The following is a 17624-nucleotide window of genomic DNA, read 5'->3' as shown; positions in this document are numbered from 1 at the left end:
TAGAAGACTCTAGTCGTATCAACACATAAGTCATTGAGTGCATTTTTCGGAATACACATTGAATCGGTGATAAAATACCTTTCTTTTCAAGGTACCATATCAGCCTTGCATTGACCATCTTCTCCATGATTTTACATAAACAAGATGTCAATGCAATAGGACGATAGTTTGCTGCTAAAAACTTGTCTTTACCGGGTTTTAAAAAGGCTGAAATAATGGCTAGTTCCCAAACACTTGGGTAGCTATGATCATGCCATATTCTATTAATAATGCTTAAAATAAATAGCTTTGTATTAAAATGTACATGTTTAATCATTGCATATGGAATTCCATCGGGTCCAGGGGCTGTATCGTTGCAATGAGCAAGTGCAGAATCAAATTCTCTTTCAGTGAAAGGAGAATTATACGACTCTTCCCTTTTTGTTGCAAAATTTAAAATTTTCTTTTCTTCAGTGCTCCTATACTGGTGACCAGGGGCTCCTTCACACTTGCTGGATACATTTGAAAAATGATTAGCCAGGGCATTGCTAACTTCATTTGCTTCAGTTACATACTGGCCATTCACCTTCAACACTGGTGGTGGGTTGGGGGTGAATTTGCCAGCTATCTTTTTTACTTTCCTCCACACAGAAGATGGTGGTGTTCTACTGTTAATAGAGGAAACAAAAGACATCCAAGACTGGCGCCTTGCTTCTTTCATGGCACGACGGAACTGTGCTCTACATTTCTTGTACATAGTTAAATTCTCATCAGTTCTGCGTCTACGCAATCGTGTTAGAGATCTTCTTGTGGCTCTGTGGAGTGCAGTTAGTTCTGAAGACCACCACGGGACTGGTCGTCGTTTGAATAACCCTGTTGTTTTGGGAATTGAATTGACTCCTGCTGTATGAAGAGTTCCATTCAGTAGGTCTATGGCATCATCAACACTTTCAAACTGTTCTGCTCTCCCTTCGATTTCACTTAGCTCGGAAAATTTAACCCAGTCTGCCTTGTCTAGATTCCAACGTGGCGATCTTTGCAAAGGCGGACCCTTGTTGGTGTTTATAATGATTGGTGCATGATCACTAGTATGCCAATCATCTAATGTCCTCCAATCAAAATCAAGAAGGCAGTTAGAGCTTGCAATTGAAAGGTCAATGCATGACAAAGTACCTGTCTGAACATGGAAGTGTGTGGGCTCTCCTGTATTAAGGAGTCCCACATCCTCATTCTCCACAATTGATGAGATAATATTGCCCCTTGTGTTGGCCAAAACATCACCCCATAAAGGATGTCTACCATTCATATCTCCCAGTAAGAGAAAAGGTTGAGGGAGTTGTTGAATGACCTCTGCTAAATCATCATATAAAATATTATCATTTGGAGGTAAGTACAGAGAGCATATTGTATTTTTTCTCCCTATATCAATTTGTACAACAACTGCCTGCAGGGTTGTACGTATAGACATGGGTATTTGGGGAACATCTCGACGAATGTACATGAGACTTCCGCCATGGCTCCCTGCTTGTTGATTATATGGTGTTCTATAGCTAACATACTCTCGAGGACTAGGAGTGTTAGAATCAAGCATACTTTCCTGTAGACATACAATTATGGGGGAATGCTCATGAATTAAGAGCTTAAGTTCTTCATATTTCGCCCTCAAACCCTGACAGTTCCATTGCAAAATGGAGGAGAAAACTATGGATTATTTCTGGAAGACATCTTGGATGAGGTCTTCCCATTAGAAGTTTTTAATGTAACATTATTACCAGTAGGTTTCTTCAGAGGTGGTCTTGTTATGTTGGGTTTAACGTTGGTGATTTTCTTTGTATTCTTTTTATCTATTTGTTGAGGTGGATGGTGGACCTCAACTTGAATTTCTGATTTATTCAGTACATCTTCTGGTTCATTAGAAACATCAACAGACAAAACATCAAATTTATTTGATGTCATAACCTTAATGTTTCTAATGGAGGGTGGAGAGAGAGATGGAGGTCTCTCTCTTTTGCGATTAATAGATGGTGGGATTAGAGGTTTTTGCACCTTTCCCACAACAGGTGCATCAGGTAAGTTAGTCTTAAGTGGAACCTCCATCAGATCAGGCAAGGACATGGCCTGAGAGAGGTTTGTATTACTTTTTGTAATGGCGGCTGAAGGCTGTACAGCAATGGGCAATGACCTAGTGTTAATACACCGTGGTAAAGCCTCAGGAGGTGATATGGTTACCTCGTTATTTGACATTTTGTCAGATAGTATACTTTTTTTTGAGCTATTGGCAGTGCTAGGTTGGTTTGATTTTAATGCCTTAGCATATGTATTTGATTTATTTAATAGTCTTTTGGCATGGGTCACACTTATGTGTTCTAAGTTTGATTTTGTTGAGGGCAGCTTCCTCCAACTTATATAGCTCGCAGATCTTGTCTGTGGATTTGTGATTCGAGCTGCAATTTAAACACCTGGCTCCAAGTGCACACTCTCCATGGTAAGATTTGGAGCAAATACCACACATCTCATTTTTGCAAACTTTGGACGGGTGCCCAAATTTAAAACAATTAAAGCATTGCAATGGCTTCTGCTTGAAGGGTCTTACTTTAATCCTTTCGTTCTCGATAATAATATGAAAAGGTACATCAGCATCCTGGAACGTAAGGATTATCATTGATGTACCTGGGACTTTATGAACTTTCCAAACATTTAATGGACACATGGCCAGTATCTCCTCCTCTGTAAAATCATATAGATCTCTGTTAAAAACTACGCCCCTTCCGTAGCTAAAATTTAGGTGGGGTTTGACATCTAACTTAATGTCATCATTATTTATTTTCATATTGGACAATATTACCGACTGCGTACTGGATTTGGCATGGATAAGGAAACTATTTTTTCCGAAACGAGATATATCGCCTGGTGCAATAGTTCCTACTTTTTTCTGAATCAATTTGCATATTTTAAAATAATTCCCTGTAACCCCCTTTGATTCAGCTATAAGCCACATCGGTGGTTTTGGATTTCTCTGGGAGGGCATGACTAAATCTGCGCCTTTTTCCAACCAATCGGCAGGCCTGTACACATCTAAATCTTTTGGTACCTTATCGCAGAGAGCAGCCGCGACATTCAAGTTATTAATTTTAATATTATTCAAATTACTTATTGCACTAAATGCTTCGTCATAACTACTATAAGATATCCATGAATCCCAAGTTTCAGCTTCAAGTTTCCTCCTTATTTCTTTTATGCATCCATAGCATTCAAATGCTTTACATAGATCATCATAATTTGTTTCTATTGAAATTTGTGTAACATGGAGGATTCGAAGTTTCCTCGTGTTACCCAAATTACTCGATTTAGAAATATCAGTAGAATGGTCCTTTCCCGTTCCGAGGTCATCAACAGAGCTATCCCTTATCACATTAGCAGAGGTCGTCAACAGTGCCAGGGGAGAGTCGGCGTATCCAGGGGATGGGGGTTCGTTCCTTAAAGAATCCATTATACTAAAGAGAGGGAAAAGAGTTAGTTTGATGTACCTGCTCGAGAATGTTAGGCCATCACGCGTCGGAAAGGAAATTTGCACTCTCCACTATCGGCACAATGAGAGTCTACTTCCCAGATGGTCCACTCCATGCCCTACCCGAAGGATAGCATCAAAACAGATATAGAGGCACAGGTGTAAGCTGAACCCGCCTGTTGGGACTGAGACCAAGAAATTATGGAATCATCCTCCCCATATATATAATGACGGGCTTCCGGCCAAAAGCCGAGAGTCCTACCCCAAGCATTGGATCCCCCTGGATTCCGAAGACCCAACACTTGAGAATAGTTCCGCCAAAAAGGTCCAAACCATCTTCGGGATGGCTGAAATCATCCAATACTCTCACATATAGCTTTGAATGCAAACACCTCCCAACTGTGATACCTCCTCCCACTCATCAAAGCAGGCAGCAATAAAGGATGTATGAACATCCCCGCCGGGGCTACATTGGATGTAAAAACATCCAAGCCATAGGAGAAAAGAAAAAAAATAAATAAATAAATATATATGTACATAATATATACACACATATAATGAGGGAAATTTTTCTCATAGAGTTTGGAAAGCAAGACTAAAGAAAGTTTGTGAAATTAGGATAAGGTCAAAGTAATATTGAGAAAAAGAAAAAGGTAAAAGAGAGAAATTTAGATTCGAACTGGGGGAGCAATTTCCCCAAGTTCGAGAGCCCTCTTGCCCGTCACCAAGTTTCAGCACGGGAATGAAATGCCGTGCTGAAGCTTAATGACTTCATCAAGGCATTCTCTCATTAAGAGGGCGTGTACTGAGAACTCATAATAAAGACCATTTTTGCATGACAGGTGTAACATGTTTTTTGAATGCTATTTCGTATCATTTCCTTTAGCTTAAGCACGCTATTTTCTGCTGGGTGTCTCGGCGGAATTTAATTTCTTTAGTTTATTTTATATATATATACTTTTATCATGTTTGATCTCTGCTGGGGTTCCCGGCACACGTTAATTTTATATTCATATACTGTACCAAATTATTTTACTCGGTGGAATTCTTACTCGCCGCACCCTAACCTTGGGAAGTAGGCTTGAGTTATACACTAAGGAGAGAAGGGAGACAGCCAATGGAGAGAGATAGCTCTCACGATCGATGAGTCGATGAAAATAGCGCTCTCTCCTCGGTTAGTCATGGATGGCCACCAGTCGAGCCGGACTGAGTGTGAACCATGCTACGTACCGCGTATCCCTCTATTCCCGGAATTCCATCTTCGATATTTTTCCGCCCCGTGAGGGCCGGGATGACTTGAAATCGTATCCATGAGAGAGTTACTATGTTTCTTTGATCAGATTCAGATAAGAATTTTTACTCTGTTCTGATCCCATAGGTTGATTTCTTATATTACAGGATATTTGCAGTATGATTGTCCCGAAGAGAGTTACAGACAGAGATTTGTAGTTCTTGAGTTTATATTGTTACGGGCCGGATCTACATCAGTGGGAATTCATACTTCCAACCAAGTATTCCGGCAACAGTATTGGTGTCCCTAATTCTGATTTCCTTGTATCTCCTTGTCCCAACCTTTATTCATCTTCAAGTACATCCTACTCCGGTAGGGATATGGAAGGTTGAGAGAAGTTTCATAGTGGAATTTTTCTCTCTGGAGAGGGCGGACTGGTCCAAGATTAATCCAGCCGCCATTTCTACCGGTTTCAAACCTTTGTGGGGCAATACTTTGGATGACAGTAGATGGTGGAAGAAGGAAAATAGAATATTAGGATTCTATTGTAAAACGGTAAGAAAGACTACGACTCTGCTGAGCTAACCCCAGTGGATTTAATTTAACTATATTTGTCACCGGTTTTTCCGGCGAAATCAAGTATGATACCCCTGTATCAAATTGACTTGCAGGTGGTACGCTGTCAGGAGACAGCATGCACTGCTGTGCTGCAGCAGTCGTGTGGGCATGAGGTCTGCCGGTCTCATGCCGGGTGCCATGCTCAGTGGCCTCTAAGGTAAAACGTATGAGGTCGGCCCTACCCGAAGAGGGCAAGCCTTTTAGGCGACCCAAACCACTCCCAACCAGACCATTATCAGCTTCTAAGCTACTGACAGACTCGGCAGGGTATAATCCTCCACATCAGGGGTCAAGAGCAAGAAGCTCAAAGGGGCAGACGCCGGAACTTGATTTCGGTCTGGTAGCCTTCTCGAGCCAGCTCATGGAGAGGTTGAGAGAAGTTTCATAGTGGAATTTTTCTCTCTGGAGAGGGCGGACTGGTCCAAGATTAATCCAGCCGCCATTTCTACCGGTTTCAAACCTTTGTGTGGCAATACTTTGGATGACAGTAGATGGTGGAAGAAGGAAAATAGAATATTAGGATTCTATTGTAAAACGGTAAGAAAGACTACGACTCCGCTGAGCTAACCCCAGTGGATTTAATTTAACTATATTTGTCACCGGTTTTTCCGGCGAAATCAAGTATGATACCCCTGTATCAAATTGACTTGCAGGTGGTACGCTGTCAGGAGACAGCATGCACTGCTGTGCTGCAGCAGTCGTGTGGGCATGAGGTCTGCCGGTCTCATGCCGGGTGCCATGCTCAGTGGCCTCTAAGGTAAAACGTATGAGGTCGGCCCTACCCGAAGAGGGCAAGCCTTTTAGGCGACCCAAACCACTCCCAACCAGACCATTATCAGCTTCTAAGCTACTGACGGACTCGGCAGGGTATAATCCTCCACATCAGGGGTCAAGAGCAAGAAGCTCAAAGGGGCAGACGCCGGAACTTGATTTCGGTCTGGTAGCCTTCTCGAGCCAGCTCATTGAGAGGTTGCGTAGTGTAGTCCAGTCCCAGTTTGGTTACCGATCGTCTGCTGTCTATGGACGGTTTGGGCCAGGGACTGCAAAATCAGGAAAATATGATAGGAAATCCTTGCGGTCCGGACTACCACAACAACAGTAGTTTGTGGTTCCGGACGTGTCAAAGCTCCCGGCGATCGTTTGGAACGGCCCGTGGCGCTTGGCTCTTCATGCCCCGTTCTCAGGGGCCACGTTGACAATAGCAGGTGGTGGTCCCCGTCCGGTAGAAGATTTTGAATGATATCCGCCAGGTTTACAATTCATCTTCCCTTGATATGAGCGCCGAGCAAACTCAGACCGACTGGGTCCGGACTTTAAAAGAGTGGGACTGTGTCAATACCAAGTTAACCCCTCATAAGAATACATACATACACTATGTTCGAGGTGGACTGGCAAACCCCGACACCATGTACCACCAAGGTAATAGGCCTTACCTCACAGGTGGATATGGAAGGCAAGCCCATGCCGCAACTATGGAAAATGGAACTAACTTCCCTGTTGTTCCCAGGAGGCCAAGAATGCTGGATCAATGCACCAGCTACTTTCACGGCAGGGTCATTGTACTGTATAAGGGGTTTCGATGATCTTGGTAGTCGACTCCCTTGCCCCTAACCTAACGCTAGGGCTTTTGTATACTTTCTCCCCTCCCCAGTTACCTTACCCAAGGTAATCTCCTCCCTCTGAGGTAGCCTAGGCTACATCCTAGCCCTCCTTATCTTAAATCGTACTCGAGTGAGGTTAGGCTAGGATTTTCTTTCCCCGCTCCTAGCCATAGTACATGAGCTTTGAGTTTTGGACAGAACCTCAGAGTACCAGTCGTTCGACCCCAGCTACCCCTTTAGGTGAATGTACTCTCCTTTTGGTCTCTGCTGGTCGGCGAAGGTGGGGCGGGCTCTGCACTTCCCCCAAGTCCACACCTGGTAGGGTTTCAACCCTTCCTCCCTGTGGTCTAGCGACTTGTCCTACACCTGCCTTCCCTGGGTTGGGGGACTTGCTTCCCTAGCCTAGGTTAGGCAGGCCAGGGGATTCTGTTTCTTTATAGTTTAGGACAGTACATTAGTGCTGTTCCTTCTCTGTACTAACCTACCCTAGGCTGGAGAAAGAATTCTTCCTAAACCTGGGATAATGCTGATACTGAAACAGAACCCCACCCCCCTGAAGTGTCGGTGAGGGCTACGCCTTCCCCTACTCTCCCCCTCAGGACCCTTGCCCCTCCCCCCTCTGTCCTTTAGTGTTGGCCTAGCCATCACACTGGTTACTGTATTTTTTCATGAGACATTGCCTTTGCAACGGCGTCTCCAAAGTTTATCCAGCTATACTGCTTTGTATTTTCCTCCGCTTATTATACATCCAAGAAGGTAATGTATATAGAAGAAAAGGCTTGTTTTACGTTTATATATCGTTTCCCCAGTATGTTTTCCCCACCCAAAACCCCGAGTTCCCACTGGGGGTCCCCCATTATCGAAGGATATAGATATATATATATTTCTGAGACTATTCATATGTGACGGGAACGAGTGTCATTTTCGGAGAGTGTAATTTTTTCTATAAGAAAAATTAGGTTTTTCCTAGGTTACATTGCACTCTAATACACTACAATAATACCAAAATGACATACTGTACATGTTAAATAGGGCACCCTGATCTAGAGAGGCAAACTATAAGCGGGTCATCTGGTAGGAGATAAGCAGGTTTTAGACTATCAATGGAGACCCAGTCTTCTTTGCCTTGAATGTTTAGTAGGAATGCTTTCGGACTGCGTCGGATCACAAGGAAAGGGCCCGTGTAAGGGGGCGTTAGCGGTGGCTTGCTAGTGTCATTGCGCAGGAAGACGTGCGTTGCAGAGTGCAAGTCTGTCTGTATGTGATGCTTCGCTGGGGGCTTGTAAGTCTGGCGGCATGGAGTAAATTTTCCCACGACGTGACGTATGCGCTGGAGCTCGTCGGAGGAGGTTGTAGAAGGAAAAAATTTGGCAGGGACGATTGACGGGTCGCCATACACCATTTCAGCTGCCGAGACATCGAGGGCGTCTTTAGGAATGGTCCTTAGTCCCTGGAGGACCCAGGGAAGCTGAGTAAACCAGTTGGAATCCTTGCAGCGGGACATCAAAGTTGCTTTGAGGATGCGATGAAAACGTTCAACCATTCCATTGGCAGCGGGGTTGTTGGCCGTTGTCTTATGTAGGGTTATGCCCAGGAGATTCGCTAATGATGTCCACAATTTTGAGGTGAACGTGGTACCCCTGTCAGAAGTAATATGCCCAGGGTTACCAAATCTTGCAATCCATCCTGAGAGTAAGGCAGATGTACATGAGCCGGACGTTGCAGTTTCCATGGGAATGGCTTCAGGCCAACGAGTGGAGCGGTCAATGACGGTAAACAGGTAACGATGTCCTTGTGATGTGGGTAGGGGGCCTACAACGTCGACGTGAATGTGTGCGAAACGACGTTGAGGTTGAGGAAAGGTGCCCACTCCTGAATCCGTGTGTCAATGTACTTTGGAAGTTTGGCAAGAAGTACAGGCGCGGACTCAATCCTTAGCATCCTTAGAAATGCCGTGCCAAATGAACTTCGTCTTCAGCAGCTCTGCAGTAGAACGGCACGTGGGATGTGAAAGGCCATGAATGAAATCAAACACCTGCCGGCGCATGGGAGCAGGAATCCAAGGTCGCGGTCTACCAGTACTGATGTCACAGAGGAGGGTGGTGTTGGAGTCTTCGAGGGGAAAGTCTTCCCAATGGAGGGACGTGCAGGATGTCGTACATACTTGATACTCTGGATCCTGTCGTTGGGCTTCAGCCAGGGCGTTGTAATCCAATCCCAGTTGAACGGCAGCCAACATGTTTCTTGACAGGGCATCGGCAATGGGATTCATTTTCCCAGGGACATATTGAAGGGTGCAATTGTATGCAGCCACGGCGGAGAGATGTCGGCGTTGACGGGCGGACCAGGCATCAGACTGTCGAGTGAAGGCGTGCACCAGAGGCATGTGGTCTGTGCGAATGACGAAGGGCATACCTTGTAAGAAATGCCGAAAGTGACGGACAGCCAAGTGCACCGCCAGCAATTCGCGATCGAAGGTAGAATAACCCGATTCTGCCTTGGACAGTTTTCTGCTGAAGAAGGCCAATGGGCGGGGCCAGCCGTTGACCACCTGCTCAAGTACTGCACCAATAGCGACGTCGCTAGCATCGGTGGAGAGAAGGAGAGGGGCATATGGGATAGGAAAAGTGAGAGCCGCAGCAGTTGATAGGGCCTTCTTTGCATTGCAGAAGGCCGCTTCTTGAAGGGGACCCCACTTCAAGTCCTTTGGCTTGCCCATGAGGGAGGCGTAGAGGGGAGCCAGAGTGGCGGCAATGGCTTGCAGAAAACGGTGATAATAGTTGATCATGCCCAAGAATTCCTGCAGAGCTTCGACGGTCGAGGGTGCGGGGAAGTCCTGAACGGCTGCTACCCTCTCAGGGAGAGGATGGACTCTTTCAGGAGTGATGCGGTGCCATAAGAACGACACTTCGTTGGCGCCAAAGGTACACTTGTCGTACCGGACTAAAAGGCCGTTTTGTTGCAGGCGGTTGAGCACGATGGGCAGGTGACGGAGGTGTTCCTCTTTTGAGGAGGAGAACACAAGGATGTCGTCCACATAACATATACAGAAGGGGAGGTCCCCTAAGATGCCATCCATAAGATGTTGAAACATGGCCCCAGCATTACGAAGGCCAAAACAGGAGTAATTGAAGGTGTATGTACCAAACGGAGTGGTGATGGCAGTCTTGGGGATGTCTTCTGGGTTCATAGGAACCTGATAATACCCCTTCAGGAGGTCGAGCGTAGAGAAAACCTTCGCTTTGTCACTCCGGGGTCACCAATGTGACAGCCGAGAGTAGGTTGTGACTCAAAGACAGGATGAAAGCAACCGAGTTAGTTTATTATAGAACACTCATTTATATACAAAACCTCAATGCAACAGGAAATTTCATGTTCAAATTCGACACCATTACCAGTGAGAAAAACAGGCATGTTTAGTCAGGTTCTTTTTAGTTTTTTCCCTAGGTTACATTGCCCTGTAATACAGTACAATAATACCCCTTGATTTATTGTTCCTTAATCTTACTATAATTCCGTACTTCTGTAAAATATCAATAAAATACCTAATGTACATAGGCTTGGCATATTATCATTACCTTATTTAGAATTTGAATTTGTAGATGTAGTATGGCAATCAACAATATTTGATTCACTTTCCTGGGAGAAATCTTATTGAGCCCTGTCCACACGATCGAGCATGCTCAACTGGCAAGCAGTGATACCAGACCACAGTAGGTAGTGAGAATGAGGGTTGATGATGTCAGAAGTGGGAAAACCAGTCAGGGATCTGGCAACACTGTTTGTTGTCAAATCCCTGCCTGTGGTTTTCCTGTTTCCGACATCATCAACCCTCTCTCTCAATACCTATTGTGGTCTGGTATCACTGTTTGCCCGTCGAGCATGCTCGATCGTGTGGACAGGGCTTTATACATTCAGCATATTGCTTTAGGAAGTAAATATTAATGTGGCTTTCAGAATTAAAAGTCATTATAGTAATAGGTAACATTTTAGGCAATAAAAAGTTCACGTCTTGATTCTCTATAATAATACGTATACAGTGAACCCTCGTTTATCGCGGTAGATAGGTTCCAGACGCGGGCGCGATAGGTGAAAATCCGCGAAGTAGTGACATCATATTTACCTATTTATTTAACATGTATATTCGGACTTTTAAAACCTTCCCTTGTACGTAGTACTGTTAACAAACCACCCTTTAATGTACAGAACACTTAATGCATGTACTACAGCACCCTAAACTAAAACAGGCACAAATATTAAAGGCGATTTTATATCATGCGTTTCCTAAACACCTAGAAAGCACGATAAAAAATGGCAACCAATGTTTTGTTTACGTTCATCTCTGATCATAATGAAGAAACAAACTCATTTAGTGTACACATATATGTATAGGTTAGTTTTTGCATCGATTATATTGATTATACAGTACTGTATGTTGATTTTTTTATTACCAATGTTTTAGTTTACTTATTTTTCTTAGGACTTCCAAATGAAATGTTTTTCTTTATGACGCCGCCTGAAACGACGGCGTCATAAATTACTGTACGCTCAGTAAACAACCACGCTCAGAACAAACAAGGCATTTAACGCCCATGATGATAGTGATAAATAATGATATTTACAGTAAAAGCTTTTAGAAAATATGTTATTACAAATATTATTTACCGTATCTATATAAAATCATACAGTACATACTGTACGTAGCAAAGCAGGAAAACAATTTACGAGAGAGAGAGAGAGAGAGAGAGAGATTGTTTTACGTACGTAAATGTAAATTTTAAACAAAAAAAATATGATAGGTTACAACATGTAGACTTTTAAAACCTTCCCTTTAACTTAATGCATACAGTACGTACAGTACTAAACTATAAAACAGGCACAAATACAGTTTTAGAATGTACAGTAAGAATATTAAAGTAAAAAATAAAGATTGTTACTGTACTCACCACGAAAGAAGTTGAAGAAAAACTTGAATGACGATGGCGATGAATTTGCTGCACAGTAGAAATGATGATGATGAAGCTGATGATGTGTTCTACTGTGCAGCCAGGTAGCATTTTACGTCTCTTCAGAAGGAGGTGTCTTTTCCTGGGACACCTCTTCAACTTCTTCCTGGGAAACTTCTTCAATTTCTTCCGAAGGCGTACTAGCAGGAGGAACTGGCTCTTTTTTGCGAGGCTGGAAGAACATTGTGATCGGAAGTTGTTGCCGCTGCTTCTTTTTTCGATCCAAGAGCATTTTGTAGGGAGTTATGTCTTCATCGATCTTGTTGCAGAATTGCATCGAGCGAACCATATCCTCGTCCCACTCTTGCAACATTTCTTTCAACTCCTTCGCATGGTTGCAGGCCTTGGCAAGCCGTTCTAATGTTAAGCCCGTTTCTTCGACATTTTCTTGGGTCTCTTCCTGGGTATCACTCTCTTCTTCACTTGCCGATTTCGTCAGGTCTTCGAGGTCTGCGTCAGTTAGGGTCTGGGAATGGCAGTCCAACAACTCGTCGACGTCTTCAGTCGTCATGTCGCCAAACCCGTCACCTCCAATTATGGCAGCCAACTGCACAGATTTGCGTATTGCAGAGTGTTGGATTTCCGACGGAGTAAATCCCTTGTCGTCGTAAACAATATCGGGCCACAACTTCTTCCAGCTCGCATTCACGGTTGCAGGTTTCATCTCTTGAAGTGCCTTCTGAATATTCTGCAGGCACGTGGCTATGGTGTACTGCCGCCAGTACGCCTTCAAGTTAAAATCTTCATCCTCATCATCTTGGGCAGCATCCACACACGCAACGAGGTCCGCCAAGGTGTTCTTCGTGTAGAGGGCCTTGAACGCCCTGATAACCCCCTGGTCCATCGGTTGAATTAATGACGTGGTGTTGGGTGGCAGGAACTCAACCTGAATGCCCTCATGCGACAGGTCAGTTGCGTGTCCACCAGCGTTATCCATAAGGAGAAGGATCTTGAATGGCAAGCCCTTCTCTAAGAGATATTTGCTGACTTGCGGGATAAAACACTGATGGAACCAGTTGGAGGTCAGCATCTTCGTAATCCATGCTTTTTGATTATGCATCCAGTACACGGGAAGGAGATTCTTATTTTTATTTTTCAAAGCGCGAGGATTTTTCGACTTATAAATAAGCCCCGGCTTTAGCAAAAATCCAGCAGCATTGCCACACATCACGGGGGTAACGCGATCCTTGAATGCTTTAAAGCCAGAGGCTTTGGCTTCCTCTTTGAACAGGAAAGTTCGCGACGGCATTCTCTTCCAAAACAAGCCGGTCTCATCCATATTAAAGACTTGTTCCGGCTTGTATCCACCTTCGGCAATAATATTCTTGAACGTCTGGTTCACGTAAGTTTCAGCAGCGGCAGTGTCAGCGGAAGCAGACTCCCCATGCAGGGAAACGCTTTTCAGGGCGAAGCGTTTCTGAAACTTCGCGAACCATCCTTCACTGGCGGAAAAACGTTTCTGAGGCTGGGAATCAGTGGATGTCCCTGGTTGAGGATCATCTGCCTCATCATCATCTTCAGCATGGTTGCCGTCGTCGTCTTTAGGTTCCTTTGCAGCAAAATTCTCATATAAGCTCAAAGCCTTTGTTTGGATGGTGTTCGTATCCAACGCTATGTTCTTCTTCCGGCAGTCGGCAATCCACACAGCTAAAGCACCTTCCATGCGTACGATCGTTTTATTACGCGTTGTAACGACTCGCTTCGCTGATCTGCTAAAGGTGATTGCAGCCGTCTTTCTAATGTTCGCCTCGTCCTTCTTGATATAGCGAACAGTAGATTCGTTGATGCCAAAATGGCGGCCGGCGGCCGCGTAACTTCTACCATCTTTTAACATGTCGAGAAGCGTAACCTTCTCAGCTATCGTCATCATCCTTCGGTGGCGTTTAGGCTCACTACCAGCCTTAAGAGAAGCAGAACGCTTGGGAGCCATTACAGTAGGATTTACAGTAACAAAAAGTTCAACTTAAAAAAGTCGCACACAGCACAGATTCACAAACTTAAGAACGTCTACTCAGCGATACGCGGTAACAGAGAGTGGACGATCCAGCCCCGCGAGAACTTAGATGCTGCGGGTAGGAGATGAATGCAAAACACCAATCACAGGCTAGATAACAAAACTTGAGTTCTGATTCGTCATCTATCAGCGCTTGAACCAATCACAACCCGACTTACAGTACTATGATGCGTAGGTTACCAACTCATAGAAGATGCCCCGCGCATACCGAACGTACAGTACGTAGATTAAGTAAATACCGTAATAATAATAAATAATGATAATAATACAGTACAGTACTGTAATAATAATAATAATGATAATAATAATAACAATAATAATTTTATTAACAACAACAACAATAATAATAATAACAATAATAATAATACAGCTTTACGTACGCTATTTTACGCCTTTCTCTCTCTCTCTCTCTCTCTCTCTCTCTCTCTCTCTCTCTCTCTCTCTCTCTCTCTCTCTCTCTCTCTCTCTCGTACGCTTATTCGAAATGTGATTTTTGCAACAAAGAATATTATTGGATGCAGTACTACGTACGTATACATACAAAAGATTCATGGAAAAGAAGCACATCCATTACATTTGTAGTACAGTAGTAGCCAACAGCAGCCTTACACCATTCTAATATGGTATGACTGCATCTGATTTGCGTTTCATGTTCGATTTAATTTTACTACGTACTGTATACAGTACTGAATTATCGTATGATCACATTCTCTTTTCGTGTTTTATTTCTTTCTGTGCTGAATTATATATCATATGTAATGCAATGAACAATCAGTAAGAACAGATATTACTAATTACAGTATTAATGGAATTAGAGGTAACAAAATATCGTATTTGGTTGTCTTCAGATTTCGCTGTATTTTCAAATTTTCCGGAAAATCCGCGATATGTATATATATATGGGTTATGGGAAAACCCCGCGAAGTGGTGAATCCGCGATTGTCGAACCGCGAAGTAGCGAGGGTTCACTGTAAACCATGATCTAAGTAGGCATTGAACATGTCTGGTAAAAAATGCTAGTCATTCTAGAATAAAATCATTTTTAAACATAAAACACCCGCTGGTTATATAAGAATGGCTGAAGTTCCTGACACTCCGGCAGAACTATTCAAAACTCGCGGCTAACGCAGATATGCCAGGTGTACACTAGCGCCCTGGTGGACTACAGGTAGAACTACTCCAACTTATCCAGATTTTCTCTGCCGGCCATACTGGCTAGAACGTTGAAAATTCACTCGCTATTTACATTCAATTGGACAGTTTATTTGGTGATGTACTCTGTCTTTTTGTTTTTGGCTTTCGCTTTAGTGATTTCCTTTTCAAATTTTCTTGAAATCTTTATTATTTTGGGGTTATTTAGTTATTTTAACCTTTGTTATTGTTCAATTTTCTCTCGTCACTTTTCAATATAGCCGACCCCTCCCCTGTATATAGGAAGTGTAGTAAGGGTTGTCAGACTCTCCTTCCTAAAGGTTCTGTTGATCCTTAACACAATTTATGTTAAATGTAGGGGAAAATCGTGTGCTTATGGGGATCGGTGTGAAGAATGTTCTTCGTTAATGGAAAGTCAGTGGGTAGCTTATGAGCGTTATACTCAGAAATTAGAGAGATAGGATTAGACGTAGTTCTTCCTGTTCTGTGGATTTATCTTGGTCTGATGTCATTAATCCTATTTCTTCCCCTGTAGTGGTAGATCAAGAGCCTAAAGAACCTACGATGAGGGAAATGTTGTCCGCAATTTAAGCTCTCGGTGTGAGGGTTGAATCTTTAGTGGCGGACAAAAAACAATTGTTCCGTAACCGAAATACAAACCACGCTATTTGATTAGGGTATTACTTTCGGCGTAGCTGAAACGACGAGCCATTAGATTTTTAACAAGGGTTTACTACCCTCTCGCTCCCCTCACACACCGGTGAATAGCTCACTTTGCTTTTGGCTCGGGTGATGAAGAGACGTGTCTGCTCACACCCTCGCTTATTGACAGCCTTAATGTTTTTGCTTTTTCTTTCAGCGTGTGTTTGGAAGTTGGCCTCTACCATTATGCGTAAGTGCCCCGGATTACCTGACTGCCCTTGTGGCACTTATATGTCGGCGGTCAAAACTGACCCTCACACCTTATGTCCGTTCTGCAGGGGCCAACGGTGTGACAAGGACAAAGTATGCAGTGAGTGTAGGGAGTGGTCTACCTCCCAGTGGGAGAGGTTTTCCCGGCGCCGTAAGAAGAAGTCCAAAAGGGATCTTTCTCCTTCAAGGGTTTCCTTGAAAAAAGAAAAATCCAGGGACTCTTTTTCCGTAGCCCGAACCTCCTCCGAACCTCTCGCTCGAGCGTCCTCTTCCGAGAGACCGTCGAGTGGTAGCGTAGGCCGTTCTTTTGTTGATCGACCTCGGGGTTCGGGAGAGGGAGTTGCCTCCCATAGCGAGGCAGCTTCTCCTACTCCCTCGGGGGAGGATTTATCTTATAATTCTGTGAATAATGATGATTTGTTGCAGCTTTGGGTTTCCTTGGGGCTTAAAGGCTCACCCTCCAGGGAAGCCCTGTTTGACTTAATCCAGTTGGGGGCTGCTGTCAAACAGTCGCCGGTGATAGCGGAGGTTGACCCTCTGTCTATCGTCGACGTTGTTGTGGCAGGGGCCTCCGACGAGTTGGGTGAAACCCCTGCTTTGGTTCCCGATGCAGCTGAAGGCTTAGTTCCTCCCTCCGAACATCCTTCGAGGGAGGAACTAAGTCCTACGGTCTCTCCTGCAGGTGATTCTCCCCCGAGGGGGAGTTCACTGACAGAGACTCCTCTTCGGAGGACTGATGATGGTCTGCCTGCCGCCCCTAGAGGACATATCCGACAGAAGGCTCGCCTTCCCCTTCGCCGTAGAGGTCTTCCTTCTCCTCACAAGGGAGTTAAGAGGCGCCTCTTCGGCTCTTCGCCATCGCAGTCCCCCACAGAGGATCCTCCTCGCTGTGCTCCGACCGTTGCAGTTGGATCTTTGGACCTCTCTGCCAATCGTTCTCCTTCGCCTGCCAGACTTTCAGACCTGCCGTCTCCGTTCCTGGCTGCTGACGCGCGTTGGGCGCCCACGCATCCCGTTTTCCAACGGGCACCGGTCCCTTCGGGGCATAAACGCCTTCTCTACGTAGAACTTCATCTTCAGAGACAACGCCCCAGAGAACTCCTGCAGCTGAGACTTCTCTCCATTGTTCTCCTGCTCTCCAGCGCTCTCCTGCTCGCCAGCGCTCTCCTGCTCGCCCCGCGCGCCCACGATCTCCTGCTCACCAGCGCTCTTCTCCTGCGCGCCAGCGTTTGCCTGCATGCCATCGTTCACCTGCGCGCCCACGATCTCCGGATCTGGGCACAAGAAGGAAGACTAAAGTTTCTCCTCCTCTTCAGCGTCAGCCATTGCCTAAGCGCCATCGCGCACAGACACCAGATCCTGCTGTGCGCCCTCCTGTTCACCCACGCGCTAGGGGGAACACCCCTGCGCGTGGGCGCTTGCCTAGAGCTCGCCTAGATCCTGCTCGCCCACGCGCTCACGAACCATCTCCTTCACGCGTGCAATCTCTTGCACCTCCGCCTGCACTTCCTGATACTTTGGATCACGCTTCTGCGCGCCGTTGATCTCCTGAGCGCCCGCGCGCTCCTACGCCTACGCGCCATCGCTCGCCAGCGCGCCCATG

The sequence above is a fragment of the Palaemon carinicauda genome, chromosome 7 (assembly GCF_036898095.1).
Source record: "Palaemon carinicauda isolate YSFRI2023 chromosome 7, ASM3689809v2, whole genome shotgun sequence".
Lineage (NCBI taxonomy): Eukaryota > Metazoa > Arthropoda > Malacostraca > Decapoda > Palaemonidae > Palaemon > Palaemon carinicauda.
This window is presented reverse-complemented; position numbering follows the sequence as displayed.